Genomic DNA, 12,146 nt, shown 5'->3' on the forward strand with positions numbered 1-12,146 from the left:
TCCTGAAACAAGCTGCTTGTTGGGTTGCTAGGGAGTGGCAGCAGAAAAGCTCCATTTGGAGTGGGATTATGGGATATAAACCATGCACCCACACAAACCTCTGTGTGTAATTTCCCTGATTTATTGGTTTGAGCTTCTTACACCTTCAGGGATGGAGTATTATCTGCTGTTCCTGTAAAAGGGGAATGCTCTTGCTCACTTCTTCATTGGCAGCTGGAGGAAAACCTGTGGTTATGGAAGGTGGCAGAGCAGAGTTCTGGGAACAGACTGAACTGCACTGGGATTGCTGCTCCTTTTGAACTGCTAAAAGATGCCATGGGATACAGTGGGGATTTAGAGCTGTTATAGTCCCTGATTGCCCCACAATGGAGAGATATTTCCAAGAGGAATTTTAATCCAGTGGCTGGTGCTTCCAGGCTCCCAGTTTGCTGGAATACTTGGAGGGAGAATTATTCATACTGTGGCTGCCTGAGGCTGGAAGTTCTGCCCCATTAAGAAGACTTGCCCTGCCCTGAGGTGCTCCATCCAGGACAAGTGCCAGCAGGAAGGAGGGTCCAGCAGCTGAGACAGCTTCTGCTTCACTTTCACTTGGGCAAGAAGGGAGAGAGGAAATTCACTGGGAATACTTGGAATACAATCCTCCAGTCTCATGGCAAATGCTGACTCCTGGTCAGCTGCAGTGGTTCAGTACAAATAATTGTCTGTGGGTGCCCATTGACAGCCCCAGTGTGTTTCTGACAGGCTGTTATAGCAAATGTGAAACTGGGAGGGAATTGGTTGTTGTCTGCTTGTCAGGAGCTCTCAGTGGTGCAAAATAGAACTTTGATATTTCTCCATGGATGTACCAATTTCTACTTAAAAAGAAAAAAAAATAGGCTTTTCAATAAAGAGGTTCCTGACAGGCAATTATTGTAGCACTGGCACAGATTTTTCCTTCTCAAAACTGGCTGATTTAAGTGAGCCAAGATTGCAACACTTTTGGAATCTGTTGGTCAGAGGTATGGAGCTGGCTTTCTTGTGAGGTTTCTAGTTCTTCTTGGCTTGGGAGCAGAGGTGGGCTGCCAAGAGGTAGAGGTGTAAAAATCTTTCCTTTTGAAGTTAATCAAATAATTTGAATATTTCTCACCTCTGCTTGTTGGGATTAATCCAGTGGCATATGGTAACCTTGAAAGACCTCCAGCACCCATATCAGAGTTGTCCCTCTGGTTTTAATATGTGTGAATTCTCCTTTATAATCTTTCCTCATTCCTGGTGACATTACAAAATCCCTGCACAGCTCTGGAGGATTTCTCCAGAGATTCTTCAAAGCAGTGGCAGCCGTGGCCATCCAAGGAGAGCTGAAGGATCAGGGCACTGTGTGTTCCCAGGGGGACAGGAGAGCCCGAACAGGGAGCCTGCAGTGAAATCCTGGGGCTCACAGGTGAAATGGAAAATTTATTTAACATTTATTTGCAGCCCTTTGTGATTTTTCAAAGTTGCTGTTTACTTACAAAGTAATGGGGAGAAAACCTTGAAATTGCTCTGAGAGCACTTTAGGGAGAAAACCAAGGAATTTGGGAGCTCTTGGGCTACAGGACATGCTCCTGTTCTTCTGAGGAGGCCCTGCTGGCAGCAGCTTGAGCCCAAGCGATGTGGTAGGGCTGGATACTTCAAGGTTGAGATGCAGACCTTGGCGGATTTATGACCAAGTCATTGTCACTGTTTGCCACAAACTTTCTGCATGATCTCATGCAAAATGCTAAAAGTTCCTGTGATTAGGATTGTGAGTTTTGAAATGTGTTTTTTTATAAGACCAATAAAAATCAAGGCCACTGTTGGAGCAGGCCAGCCTGTTGGTACTTGCACAACAACTTGAGCAGCAACTGGTTTAGCCATAGTTAAACTTGCCAGACTTTGAGTTCCTCACCTCAGGAACAGGAGTAATTGTTTTTTTGTCACCTGACAAAAAGTGTTGAGAGGATGAAGAGTTGTGAAGTTGCCCTTAAATTCAGGAGAGGGGAGAATGAAATTATAGAGAAACTGGATATATCACACATAATTAAGGAAGTGAAGGGAGCTCCTTCATCCATCCATGAGGATATTCTCCACTTGCTGCAAGACAGTGAAAGTAAGCCAAAGGTGGGAGGGAACAGGCCATGAGCAGCATCTGAATTACTGCTTTTATGCAGAATTGTTACATCTGTGAGATTTTAATTGAAAAGACCTTTGAAGTCATCCTGCTCCAACATGGGATTATTTGGATCAGAAGGCGTGGAGATTTCAGAGACTTGGCTTTGCTTTGCCACTCAAATAAAGAATTTTTGCTGCTCCTGAGGTAGGAGGATTTACCCACTGAGCTCCTGGAGCAGCATGATGAGAAAAGTCAAACAGCAAAAAAGTTAATGTAAAAGAGAAACAGATGCAAATCTTCCTCTAAGAACTAAGCTGATACAGAACTTTTTTTGTTTTTTTCTTCCCCTGACTTGAAAAACAGTTCTAGTCATTGTGATTATTCCTTATGGGGTATTTTGTGGCTGAATGGATCCAGAATAAGAATGTTCCAAATCTCTTCAAGAAAGTTCCTTGTGGTGTCAGCCACACTGTATTCCAGATTACACAGCAGTTAAATTCAGATAAAAATCTGTACTTGCTTTGATTCAGCAAAGCAATTAACCACGTGCTTTAGATCCACTTGGGATTTGAGCATAACCTTAGAGTTAAGCATGTACTTAACATTTTGCTGAGCAGGGCCCTGAGTCTTTAACCCTTGCTGGGACCCCTTTCTAATGAATGTTGGCAAAGAACGGGCCTGTTTCTCAATAATGTTTGATTTTTTGTAACCTAGAAGTCATTCTCTCAGTTTCAGTGGGCTTTGGATCAGGGCCCAAGAATGCAATCCAGAAATAATAATTTACAGTATTTACATTGCATGTAAATTATATATGAAGAAATGAAATGGCATAATGAATCAACCACAGGGGCTTTTCTTCCCCTCTGATACCAGAAGAGAAAAAGCCTGTAGGCAGCTCACAACTTTTCTTACTAATACTCTTGAGCCCTTCTCTTATTAAGTCTTCTGTTTTCTCTGGCAAAGCCTCCCCTAATGTTACCCTCAGTACAACCTTCTTAGTCCATAAATGAGATTTTGATTCTGCTGTTATTAAAATGTACCATTGAGCACAGGGTTTACTGGTGGGAAAATCCTATTAAGTATTTCTGAAATACCCTTTAACTACTTGATTTTTAAGATGATAGGCAAAACTTAACACTCCTCACAATTATATGTACAATAGCTCGTGCACTCTCCAGTTTGGAGATGTGAAGGGGAAAAAATAGATACTGAGTCTTGTATTTTAATGGCTTTGCTGAGTGGAGGGTGTGGAGGGCCCTGATTTTAATATAAATTACTGAAGCTTTGAAGCTGTTCTGTTCCGTGAAAATGCACTGGGATGAGTCAGTTCAGGATCCCTTACAGGTGGAACAATGAATCAAGAGGTATGAGCTAGAGCTCTTAAAACAAAGATCTATTTTGTGTGGAAAAGGCTCCATCGCTGGAGATGATAGTCCAGGGGGTTCCCTGTTCCTCTACAGCCACAGCTCTGTCACCAGTGTGTCACAAATGAGTGGTTTGGGTCACTCAGAGCAAAGGTATCAGCAAAACCATGTTTAACAATAAAGTGAAAGTGCGGCAGAACTTGTTGGCTAGGTTCACTCTCCTACTTACTAGGTGGTGAAAGCACACAGAGAAAAATCAGACTAAAATTTAAATCAATTAACCTAAAACTAAAATCAACCTAAAATGATATACCTGGAAGTTGGGGATGGAAAAAGGGTAAGAATGGGAAAGAGTAAGGATAGAAGGGAATAAGGGAGACACTTCCATTGAGTCACAAGGTTCACCAAGTGGTGGCTACATCAGTGAAGGACTTTCTAGGCAGAGCTGGAGTTGGCACACAGACACTTAGAGTTTCTAGTCCACAGACATTAAACAGAGAATTTGCAACATATTGTTCTATTACTGGAGTCTGTGCCTCCATTTATTCATTCATGGTTGATGTTTTCCTCCCAGGAATCACTGAGCTGGAGAATCCTAGAAAAGGTTGGGTTGGGAGGGACCTTAAGCCCATTTCATTCCATCCCCTGCCAGGGTAGGGACACCTTCCAATATCCCAGGCTGCTCCAAGTCCCTGACAACTTGGCCTTGGAAACTTCCAGGGATGGGCCACAGCAGCCACAGCTTCTCTGGGCATCTTGGTGTTTTTCCTTCCTTGTTGTTCACCTCTGAGATGGCTGATAGTGTTCTCTCCCACTGCATTCAGGGAGTTAGGTGTAATCCCCAGGAGTGGGTTTAAACTCAACCTGTGATTCAAAATCATTTCCTTGGGCCAGGTAAAACATGGCTGCAAAATGCACAGCTCTTCTTCTTTGGCCAGTTGTTATTACTCCATTTGGTGAAACATTAGAGTAAGAGTATATTCATAAATAAATTTAAAAGGATTAATGCATGATGAATAGACTGTGTAAGCATATTACAGGCATGGTTATTATGTGATATAGGTGATCATAAGTCATGGTTAAATGCAACCTATTGACCAACTGGACTCTGTAAAAGTCTGTAACAAGACATTAGCCACTTGTTAACAGAGCTAGTAATCATTTATTGATCTTCCATGCAGTATTTATACATCCGCCACCCTAGAAAGTGTGGAATTCAATTCCAGGATCTGCTTTCAAGTCCCACTTACTCTAATGGGGGGCACAAATCTGTCACTTCAGAATGTTGAACTGTCAGAAATTGTCAGAGTTGGCAAGAGGTGAGTGCTGTCTTCAGGTGTATGAGGGTCTGGTGCTGTTCTACCACGATGCCCTGAGCACTGGGCTGCCTGGCTTGGAGAAGGGAGGAACTCAGCTTTTGTGAAGGATCTTGATATTTTTGCATTTGGTTTGGTTCAAGTTAGAAATGAAACACCCACCTTTGGTATAACAGGTATTGAGATCATCAGCAGGGACAGCCCCAATGATGGGCTCCCTAAGAGACCACAGCTGGGAGTGTTCAGGTCCTCATGGCTGCAGAAGTCCCAGCCAAGGCTGTCCAGGAGAAATGAGAAATGAGGCAGACCAATCCATACCTGCTGAATCTTTGTTTATTAATTTCCAAAAGAAATATTTGGCTTGAATTCTTCTCTCAATCTTTCTTCATCCCATCCAAACATAAGTGAGAAAGCAGAGGGATCCAAGTGTCCCAACACAGTGAGATAAGAAGCAAATAAGATTCTCAAAAGTCAGAGATAAAATTTTAGAAATCTCTAGTGACCAGAGATTTGGTAATGGTCTCACTTTGAGAGATGGGTAATACCAGAGATTTGGTAATGGTCTCACTTTGAGAGATGGGTAATTGGTGTTAGGAGAGGGGCAAATTGTCAGAGTGGGTTGGGTAGGAAGAAGGAAAAAAAGGTCAAAGGTGCAGGGAAATGAAAGAGAAAGGAGAGAAATAAGCAGTGTGGCAGGGGACAGAAGGAAAATCAGCCTTGTCAAAGTAAGCCATTGCAATAATAAATACCTTGGAAAGCCCACAATGCGGTCCTGGAGTGTAGTGACACTGGAAAGAGCCCTGCATTTCTCTCCTTCTAGTGGGTGGAAGGAGTGATTTTATCATGAGAGTGAGAAAAAAATGATGGAATGGCATATTCATGAAGCAACAGAGTGAGGAAATGGAGGACACACAGCCCTGGAGGCTGGGAGAGAATGGCCCTTAATTCCCTGTCTCTCTGTGTTCCTCTGGCTCTGGGCCTCGGAGCACACACAGCCCATCTGATTTAATAAAGGCAGGAAGCAAATGGTGCTGGAGCCATGAGAGACTGCAGAGAGGGGTTGGAGAAGGGTCAAACTCATTTGTCATATGATGGGATGTAGAGTGTGGGGAGGGGGAGATGCTTGGAGGGTTAAGAGGAGTGGAAATAGTTACAGCGCTGGAAAAATGGATGTTACCACCGCTGACCTGAGTGCTGTGCTGCAGTGTGACTTCTGGGGGTAAGGACAACATCCTGGCCTTTCATCCTCTCCCCTTTCTCACTTTGGGACGGGGTTTTATAGTTTCATTCCTTACAGCTTATTCAGTGTCCCTGAGAGCTGGCTATATTTAGTGTTTGTAGCACACAGGGACTCAAGTCAGGGGTCCCTGCAGGACTTTTGCTGCTCCAAAACATCTGTCCTTCACAAACTGATGCTCCCTCCCATTTGTAGCAGGGGCTTCTCAAACTGTGTGTTCCTCATGCAGCAGGACTCCAAATGAACTTTCCACTTGTGTCCAGAGGGACTTCAAAGGGCCTTTGTTGACCATGGCAAGTGATGAAGCACAAACTTAAGAGATAACAAGGCAGAGAATGCTCATCCCACACATTGATTCCTCTCACTCAGTGAGAGCCTAAGGAAAGGTTCTGGGATGGCCACTGTGTCCAAGGGAGTTTTCCAGGTGTCTTGGGAGCAGGAGCACCACAGGCAGCTGCCCTGGTGTCAGGCTGGGGGCAAGGTGGTCACTAAATTCCCATGAGGGGTACCTGGGTAATGCCTGGACTTCAGCAGGAATGGTCACAAATAGATATCACCCTGTCATTAATGAATGGCCTGAATATATATCCATTAAAAGCACATCAGTAGTTTAAAAAGTGCTTTCATTCATTCCAGAAGGAAGTTCAAGAATTCTAGGTGTTGTGTTGCATCTCAGGACAAACTTTGCTTATGGCAACAAATCTGTTTATTTCCAATGTTGTCTTTTTTGATTGAAAACAAGTTGTTGTTCTGGGGTTTTTTGTGGTTTTTGTTTTTTTTTTTTTTTCTTTAATATGAAACTAAACCCAGGCATTATAGGCATCAGGTCAGCAAACAATGAGAACTGATCTGAACTTTCCCTCAGAGATGTTTATTGAAGTTCAAGGGGTTTTTCCTCACTCCCTCTTTCTTGCTGTGAAAGGAAATCCTAAAATAGCTCAGTCAAAACATTTTTCTCAGCATGTTTCTGGTTCAGCAAGGAATTAGAATTATATTGAGTCATAAAGGGTGGGAAAATGCAATTTTAAAGAGAATATATTTTCCTAATTTTTCTCCTTCCTAATTTCTCTGAAGTTTTAAAGGTATTTGCAAATTTCAGTGTTTTATCTACAGCTCTGGCAGCTGACTGAAGCAGGTACTGTTCCCTGAAGTCTCCATTTCTGTCCCCAGTTAAATAAGCAAATTTAATTTGGCAGAAACTCAGCCTGTACCAAACATTATAAACTCACCAGCCATGAAGATAATTTTTTCTTCTTCAGTGTCTGCTCCATCCACACTGTCTCTAATAAATGGCTGATGAATGAGAAGGCTCAGGCTGATGGCTGATACAGGATCAGGAAAACTCTGCAGACTGACACCCTCGGAATATCTTGTCATGGGTTTACTCCAGCATCTGTAGTTTCATGTAGTATCTCTTAGAGATATATGATAGCTTCTCTCTCCTGGGGTTCCCTCATCATGGCTCTGCAGAGGATCTTCTGGGGTTTTCTCAGCACCTCAAAACTTCACAGCAGGCAGCAAGCACTGGCTGTACCTGGAGGAGGATAGAGATGAGACTGACAGAATATTCTTCAGGCTGACTGATGGAGGAAGGCTGGGTTTTCACTCTTACAAGTGCAAGTGATAAATGGTGAATTAATGCTTATTAGCTATGCTAAATGGTTTAGAGCTGCAGCTGAAATCCTAGGAATGCAGATCCTATCAATTGATGGATTAGTCATAATCTCATACGAGCACTGTAGGACTGGGCTGTTTGAAATGCAACATTTGGGGTGGATTTCATTGCTAGTTTGGCCCGTTGTGTGTTCAGACACACCAAAGGTACCAAACATGGCCCAAGCAATGAGTTCTGGCTTTTCTTATGCTCCAAAGTCTGGTTCCTGCCTCAGGGAGGAAGGGTCTCTGAAGCTGTACAATTAGGATTATGACAATGTAGAGTGAACACTTGGGTTTGGGGCTTTGATTAGAGTGATGTTTTGTCAGCTGGCTGCTGGTGATCTTCAGACCAAGCATTTATCCATAAACCATTATACATTTAGCATGGGTTTTCCCTATCTTCCTGTAACCTACATTTACCTCAATTTTTCTCTGTCAACAATGGCAAAGCCTTTTTAGTTTCTTTACCTTGTTTTAATACATAATTATTTCGTTTACCCTTGGACAAGGCACCTGCAGCATTCTGGGAGCAGATAGATCCCCTGAGCAGCAGTGATTTGTGCTGTACTATCCCCTCCTTTGTAATTAGGGTTTTCTCCCTTCCTCCTTCACCCCCCTGGCCTAACATGTCCTCTTTGCTGCCTTCCCCAAGTCAGACAAACGTGTTCCTTGGAAGGTCAGTGTAACCTGTAGGAAATTCCTGCTGTCTCTGAGCTGGCTCATTCATCACTAGTCATAACCATTCTGGAATGTGAACTTGTAGTCTGTTATCTGGCTACTGCTAGTGATGATGCCTGGAGACGACAGCTTGGTTTTCAAAAGCTGGGTTGACCCTGAGGGGCGAGGAAAACTTGTTTTGACAGAGCAAACATGACACGGAAGCAGCACAAGTGCCAATATGTGCAGGAACAAGGTGTTATTTTCTCAAGGTGGATATTTTTTTTCCCAACTGAGGAAGGCACAGCAGTGTACAGGAAACAAAATATTTAGGTTTTTTTCCTTCCCCAAAAATGCAATTAAAGCACAAAGGCTATCTGTGTGTATTTTGAATGAGAGAAAAAAAGAATGAAGCAGGTTCATCTGGGAAGGGAGCAAGGTGTGTCCTCCTCTTATTTACCTGTGCAACAGCTAGGCTGTGAGTTAGTGGTTCTGAGACCCCCTGCTGTCCTGCCCTTGTTCTCTCCTCTCTTTCCCCACCTTCCCTTTGGGATGTGCTCTCTCTGAACGGGGACTTGCAGGGGTTTCTGGCCCAGTCCTATAAAGAACAACAATCTCAACTCTTGACCTTGGTGCAGTATTGTTCCTACTTGTTCTGCTTCCCTCAAAGACAGGACAGAACAGATGACTGTGGATATTTTAAAATGTCAGCCTGACATTGTGGCATTAGTATAATTTAAGCCAAGCACTGCCAGTTATTTCACTTTGTTTTCCACTGGCTGAATGTGTTGCATGCCTTGTTTGTGGGGCTCAAAGTCATGTGGTTCCATGACACCCCTGATCCTGCTAAGCCACCATTTCCAAATTGGAACAGCCACATGCTTCTTCCATCACATGCTTCTGCCATCACTTGTGCATAGCCTGGCCTGTGTCTGGGAGCTGTGACTGTCACTGGCTCTGTCAGAGAGAAGGAAATATTTCTCCTGCTCAAGCCATGGTATGATGTGGCTCTTTTTTGGGAAAAGAGATTCTCCCTGGAAACCAAGACTGTCACTGAGCTAGGAAGGAAGAAGCAAAGTGCTGAGGCAAAGCACTCCACAGATAAAAATAATGTTTGTGAAAGCCAGGAGTGGAATTTGCTTCTCAGTAGCCTCTCTCCTTTTTTTTTTCCAATGACATCTGTGGCAGACTGGTTTTAAAGTCCCTGGCTTTGTGTGCTGCTAACACACCTGATGGACCTCTGTGGTATTTGAGAATGTAAGTCAAAAAGATGGTCTTGAATGTTTTAGCAGGAGCTTAGGTCTTACAGAAATCTGTGTTTGAAGGCAGAACCTGAAAATATTTAGCTAAGTAGACAAGAGTCCCTTTCAGAGTCCCTGTAAAGTACTTCAGAATTCTGAAGATATCTTTCACAACTTCAGTGTGAAGTCGAAAAACAGTTGCTGAAGACTTAACAGCAGGCTGTGATTGTGATAAGTTAAGATGGTTTATGTTTTGATGCTGACAACTCGCTTCCTCTTTGTGCTGGAACCAGTCCTGACCTCAGAGCAGTGTCAAGGGGAGAAGCAGCATCTTCCCGTGGCTGGTGGGAGAGAAGCAGTGGGAAAGTCCAGCCGTGGGCAGTCCCATGCAGGATGCTCCTCTGTGCAACTCCTACTGTCCTCCAAGGTTAATCCCACTGCACAGCTGCACTGCTTGGGGCGATAAGGATGCATTAAATAAAAAGGGATTTCCCTCCTTGGGAATCAAATTAGAGCAGTCCAGATCAGGCCAGTTCTTTTATCTCATTCTCACCCCAACAGGAAGTTTAGACACCAGTCCCCAAAGGTCCTTTTCTGGTCACAAACATCTGCGAGGCACTGAACTGGAGGAGTGTGGGGATAGTGCTGATATCCTGGCTGTTGGGAAGATGGACACTGCAACTCAGTGTCTTGGGAAAAAAAAGAGGAGGCTGAACTTGCAAACACTGCAGATTGCTTGGAGTCATGGATAAAATCCCAGGTGTGAATGGTGGAGTTGCTTCTGGGGAGCAGAGCTGCCAGCAGTAGCACTGTCACTGCAGCACTGTGTTCTCCAGCACGTGGGAGGCCCCCAGTCTTTGACCTCTATGCAAAGACCTCAAAATAGGGAAGGAAAAGAAAGAGAACAGCTGAAAGAAAACATATCTGTCTTGTAAAGTTTACTGTCTGAGCATGGGTCAGACATGGTGTGTTCAAGAGAGTTCTTGGTTCAGTGTTATTCCATAGAGAAAAACAAAAATAACTCTAGCAGAAGGTTGAAAATGCAGTATCTGTCTGGTTTCTGGGTGAGGTTCTTGGCACAGAGCTAATAGGAAAATAGTAAGAACTGATAAAAATGAAAGACTGTTGATCTGTAACTCGAGTGAGAGGAGTTGGTGGTCTCAGTCCAATCCTAATTAGATCAGAGCTCACAGCATGGAAAACCAGCAGTGACCTTGCTACTGCTGTGGCTGGAGCTGGACCAGCTGATGGAGAATGAACTCCCCTGACACAGAACTGCTCCTGAAGCTGGGCTGGAAGGCTCAGCTTCCAGCACAAGGCTGTTCCCATCACACAAGCAAAGCAGCTGTACAGCACATCAGCTCTTTGTGTGTTTGTTGGCATCAAGACTTGTAAGGCTTTGTTCTTTTCCCTGTATCAGATCTCTAAACCCCTTGGGGACTGGCTGCATTCACCACAAAATCCTATAGAACTGTCTGGCAGCTGATGTAGCAGAACTTCCCCCCAGTAAGTGGCATAAAAAGTAGCACTGATGAGGTGCCTCTTGCAATTTTTTTTCTGTGTGCACTAAAACCACCTTTTAAAGTTGGTTCTGCCCAAGGTCAGTTGAATATGGCCAGTACTATAGAAGCCTCTAATGCTTTTTGCAACAATAATGTCTTAATTGTCTATGCAGCTAAATTGCAATCAGTAGAAATCCAGATGTTTGTCTGGAGGGAGACCATGCTGGGGCATTATTTACCTTACAGCTCACACCAGAGATGCAAACAATAGCAGCACAGTTATCCTCATTTTGGCATTAATCCCATGAAAACAATGGACCAAATTCATCACTGATAAAACACCATTGTTTTACTGGAGTCTCACAAGAAGAGACATTGCCTGGTAGAAAGATGGTGTTGCTGCTCTTCTTGGAGAGGGTGGAAAAAGATTTTGTCTCCTTTGATACCAACACAAATGGTCTTCTAATCTCCACTGGCACACGAGAACAATTATCAGCTTTTCAAACCCAATACATACAAAACAAGACAATAACCGTAAGGTTGCCAAGTGACATCCTTAGATCATTTCCACAGGCTTTTGTTGTCTTCTGTGTCTGGCCAGAATTCCTTTGGGCTCATTGATGTTGCTCTCTGTGCATCCCGTCATTTATTCTGTTCGACAGCCAGTGTCAAATGCTGAGAAATCCAGCAAAGGAAGGCAGAGGTCAGACTTGTGACATCTTCTGAGCTCGGTGTGTTTGTGTAACCCAGCAGGGTTCATTTCCATCAGGGATGGAAGGAGCAGGATTGCTGCTGCTGGGAGTGAGGGTGGGAGTGTGGCTGGGAAGGGCCGTGTGCAGGCAGCTCTCTGCTCTGCCTGCAGCTCTCATTCCATACTGGTCTCACTGGTTTCCTGGGAGGGCCCATTCTCTTTATGTATTTCTGTTAGAAACTTATCTGTGAAATAAATGGGGGAAAAGGAGGAGGGAGAAAGTGTAGCATCCCAAAGGGAGACACTTCCCAGTGAGCCACTCTTTGTGAGCTCTTCAGTGGTTGCAACATGGAGGGAAAGGAGGAAAAGCAG

This window comes from Zonotrichia albicollis, chromosome 18, assembly GCF_047830755.1.
Source record: "Zonotrichia albicollis isolate bZonAlb1 chromosome 18, bZonAlb1.hap1, whole genome shotgun sequence".
In the NCBI taxonomy this organism is placed as follows: domain Eukaryota; kingdom Metazoa; phylum Chordata; class Aves; order Passeriformes; family Passerellidae; genus Zonotrichia; species Zonotrichia albicollis.